The sequence below is a fragment of the Equus quagga genome, chromosome 5 (assembly GCF_021613505.1).
Source record: "Equus quagga isolate Etosha38 chromosome 5, UCLA_HA_Equagga_1.0, whole genome shotgun sequence".
In the NCBI taxonomy this organism is placed as follows: Eukaryota; Metazoa; Chordata; class Mammalia; order Perissodactyla; family Equidae; genus Equus; species Equus quagga.
Window position 1 is genome coordinate 77,022,038 of NC_060271.1, and position 5,122 is coordinate 77,027,159.

Below are 5,122 nucleotides of genomic sequence, written 5' to 3' on the forward strand. Positions count from 1 at the left end.
AAAACTACAATACCACTAATACACCTAAAAAAATAATTCATCAGATATCCAATGTTCTCCCTGATTGTCTCATAAATGTCTCGTTTTGTTTTACAGTATGTGTATTTGGATAAGATCCAAAGAAAGATAATATACTACAAGTAGTTGTCCCTTGAGTCCCATACTCTAAATTACCATTATTACACCAATTCAACATATGCTTTATATGCATCTATCTTAAACTTCATTTTTAACATGTCAGCAATTCAAATATGTAATATGTTATCATCCTAAGAATACAAAGTACACAACATGGAGGAGGATTGAGAACATTGGTTCCAGTACTTAGTGACTATCGATTGTAGAGATTTTTCCTTTTAGTGTCTTCTATTTAAAGCATTAATTTAAAGATGTCCTGCCATGGCTCTATAAGAACAGAGCTGCCAGAGGGGGAGTACAATGAAAAAAATGGACTCAAAGTTGGAGAGAGAGAAAAGATGAAAGTCAAGGAGAGAATATATTTTGAAACTAAGTGTAAGGATTCCCTTCATTCAGAGTGTAAGCGTCTGTCTTAGCTCAGACTGCTATAACAAAATAGTGTAAACTGGGTGGCTTATCGATGAAAATTTATTTCTCATGGTTTTGGAAGCTGGAAGTCTGAGTTGGGTGGCAGCATGGTCAGGCTCTGGAGAGGGCACTCTTTTGGTTGCAGGCTGCTGACTTCTCTTATCCTCCTCACGTGGCAGAAAGAGAGGAAGCTAACCCTCTGGCCTCTTAGAAGTGCACTAATCTCATTCATGAGGACTCCACACTCATGACCTAATCACCTCCTACAGGTCCTGCCCTCAAATACCATCACGTTGGGGATTAGATTTCAACCTGTGAATTTTGAGGGACACAAACGTCCAATCCATAACAGCATCCAAATTGGTGTTAAGAAATCATATCCTCTTATTTCTGCCTCAAGTTGCCCATTAATGAACCAACTAGATAGTGCCCATCCACCTCAAAAGGAGCACTCTCCTCACAGTGTTGTACGTAGAAAGACCGGGCAGAGGGAAAGGAAAGTGATGGTAGAGCAACTTGTTTTTGAGATCCTCTAGGTGATGGGTACCAAAGCCTTCACTTTGGCAAGCGACACCAACTGGCCAAAGATGTTGCACTTTCAACCAACAGAAACGGATAGGGGAGGTGCCGCTGACACAGCCCTCTTATCATAGGAAGAGATGTGTAAATAGACAAGAGGATGACGGAGCCACAGTCAGCACTGGATGCAGTGAGGAAGGATATAGAATAGTGACCAGGAAAGACGATTTTCTCCATCCTTATCCCTGTCAAAATTCTGGACTTAGAAACACTGAGGCCAGTCTATCCATTTTCAGAGGACTGGCTTAGTGGAGAAAGAAATGACAAGAGTTTTTGTCTCCTTGAAATTGTTAAATAGGACTTCACAAAGAAGCACATGAGGGTCGGCAGATGACCCTGAAATGAGAAATTTAAAAGGTGGAGAAGAATTTCACAGACTTTAGAGGTTGCTTCCCTCTGGTCTGCTGAACCCTTCACAGTCAGCCACAAGTATGAGAAGACTCACTCTTCCCACCTGGTTAACGAGCAGGAGATGGCAGAGCCTCTGTTGGCTGCACTGCAAGTCACGACAAAGAGGAATGGCATAAATCAGCTTGCAGGCAATGGAGAAGCCAAGAAAAAGATTGTCTAGCAGTTTTAGTTCTGGGAGAGAGAAGGGGTTTCCAACCTCTCAAAGATTTGTGCCCCCAGAGTCATTTTTTTAATTTAATTTTTCATATTTTATTCCTCATATTAATAGGTTAAGAATGTGGAATTTTCCCAAGTACTGATTTATAGGTAGTGTTTATAAGTGGCACACAAAACGTTCAGTTTCACAAATAGTAACATTCATTGATCCCTTTAAATGAATTCCAATCTTTATTTTAAGCTAAGTGCAATAATAATTTAATACAGTATAGTTAAATACATGTAAAATCTGTATATCCTGAACTATGGGAATTTGAGGAAGTCGTTTCCACAGCCATATTTGATTTTAGTCAAGTACACATTTCCACAATGGACAACTACTAACAAATATGTTAAAACACTACCCTGAATATTTATCTTGCCATCAGATTTTTAAGCCTAACCATTCCAGCTACTGCTGCAAGCATTTATTTTAGAAGCTTTAATCTGATCTGGGAAAATGAGTTCTCTTACAACCTGACAAATAGTATGTATAATCCCCAAAGCTTTTAAATCAAAAAAGCTTTCCAACACTGAAGCATTCACATGGAATTTAGTTTCTCCAAAAAATCTCTCATGGGGCCAGCCCAGTGGCGTAGTGGTTAAGTTTGTGTGCTCTGCTTCAGTGGCCCCGGGTTTGCAGGTTTGGATGCCAGGCATGGGCATACATACCACTCATCAAGCCACACTGTGGAGGCATCGCATATACAAAGTAGAAGAAGATTGGCACAGATGTTAGCTCAGGGACCATCTTCCTCACACACACACACACAAAAATGCTAGCTGAAGAAAAGAATATTAGAACAAATTATCTTTTAAGACAGAGAAACATTTTTTACAAAAGACTATATTCCTATATCATCTTCTACTTAAGATAAACACAAACCAATTAACTATCTTTAATAATCTGTGAGATTACTGTTGTCTAGAAATTTGAGAATACATGAAACACACATTTCAGCTGTCATAGGGTCAAAGGTGACATTTAGATTTTACATATTAAACAGCTATAGGATAGCCTATAGTGGCACAAAGACCTGATGCAAGTACTGCTTCATCGTTTCGATGTCAAAAGTCAGAAGGATCTGTGTGAGTTACAAGATACTTTAGCTTTTGTGTGGTCATTAAAACCCAATACGTAATTCAAGTATGGTAATATAAAGGCAGGCAATTAAAATCTCAAATATCACTCTAAAATCAAAGACAAGAAAATTTTGTGTTTCTCCATCTTTCACTTACACAGATATCAGGACCTTACCATAAAAAATATTCAGTTACTATATATGGTTGCCCCAGAAGATAATTACAAAAAGGTGTCAGAAATTACGGAAGGTGTCAAGATCCATAATAGGTCTCATCAAGTGCTTTTCTAGCTGGTTTCAATTCTTCACTTGTATTACTCACAGTAAACAAGACTTTAACCCTAACAAACTCCCCTGTTCCTTTCAAATCAAGAAGACAGTATCTTTAACTTGAACTCGACTTTGTCTTCCAATTGACATTGCCTTTGAGTCATTTCAGGGATGAAGTCTATGACAGTCTTTAAGAATATCCACTGGCTCAGTGTAAGGATTCTGATGATCCTCATACATCATACATTGTATTTCTTTAGAAAAAATTCTCTTTCTTTTACCAGGTCTACCTTCTACAACTCCACCTTCTTCATTTTGTTCTGCAAGGGTAGGGTTTTCATCCCTATCTTCTCAAGGTCATTTATTTTTTTTTTGAGCTGGGATTTTACTTGAAGGATGTTTCAATTCTAGACAATGTCAACCGGCTCTGTACTCTGAAAGGTGAGGAAATTAGCAGGGTTTTTTTTTCTTGAAGATTCTCTGCCAATTTTTGTTCACTAGAGTGTTTTTTTTACCTTGTCTAAGTTTTTAATGTTTGGATTCTCTTCCACAGGGTTTCTTTTTTTTTTGAAGATTGGCACCTGGGCTAACAACTGTTGCCAATCTTTTTTTTTTTTCTGCTTTATCTCCCCCAAACCCCCCTGTACACAGCTGTATATCTTAGTTGCAGGTCCTTCTAGTTGTGGGATGTGGGACGCCGCCTCAACGTGGCCTGACGAGTGGTGCCATGTCTGCGCCTAGGATCCGAACCCTGGGCCGCTGCAGCGGAGCGCGCCAACTTAACCACTCGGCCATGGAGCCAGCCCCGGGTTTCTTTTTTATTGTATTCATTGCTTGCTCAAGGTCATTTTTAGTCTTCAAGTCTGTCCTTGATGTCCTGCCAATGCTATTCAGACCTGGACTCAGTTGGATGGCTGTGGTGCCAGATTTGGAACAGAGCTGGATGCAGTGCCAGAGTCTCCCCAAGTCATTGCTCAGAGACTAGAGCTGGTGTCATGACAGGAACAGGAGAATCCCACCCTAAAAGGAAATCTGTGGCACTGCCTCCATGGTTAGATTCGGAATGGGTGGTGGGGTGACGTGATTGCTGATGGCAACCTCACAGGATGGAGGGGGAATAGGGCCTTTGTCTCCAGTGGGGTTGGGAGTAAACTTAGGCCTCCAGTCCCTTGCAGTCCTAGGCTTCGAAATATGTGATTTCTTGGTTATAATGTTCCCATTACTTAACTTGGTGAACTATCTTTCCTTGAAGCCCAGATCCAACTTGGGATGAGTGTGCGTTTCCAAAGATTCTTTGGACATCTCAGATACCTGCTTTACTCACTTGAAGTGATTTTGAGAAGGAATATTTTTTTTTTAAGATTGGCACCTGAGCTAACAACTGTTGCCAATCTTTTTTTTTTTTTTTTTTTCTGCTTTATCTCCCCAACTCCCCTCCCCACCGCCCCCCACACACAGTTGCATATCCTAGTTGCAGGTCCTTCTAGTTGTGGCTCTCAAAAGGAATATTAAAGTCAAAGATAACAGTGATCTGTGAAGCAAATAGGAATGAAAGCACTATTCCCAGTGTCATCCTGGGACCAGGTTACAAAGTGGAAGCTGCAATCTCACTGTGTCCTCAACAATATCAGGATATTGTTCTACTGGTGCCTGAGCACAGAGTGCTCCTGATAATTCGTAGTCGAGTTGATATAGGCAATCTTCCCTTTTAAAGTGCGTTGGGCATGACCAGTCCAAGCAGGCTGGCCCAAATTCCAGACTGAAGCCACATTGAAGGCCCCTGAGCAGAATCTGGTAAATGTTGACACACAGCCTCATGTTCAGGACAAGGCTTATACTCTGGGCTACTCTCTTGGCCCTGCTCTCCATGCCCATTAAGTCTTCTTTAATCTCTAGGTTCTTTCTTGCTTACTTTTTCCTTGTAATTTGTTGACGGAACCATTTCTCAGATTCTGGGTTGTTTTTTTTTTCAAAGATTGGCACCTGAGCTAACAACTGTTGCCGATCTTTTTTTTTTTTTCTGCTTTATCTCCCCAAAC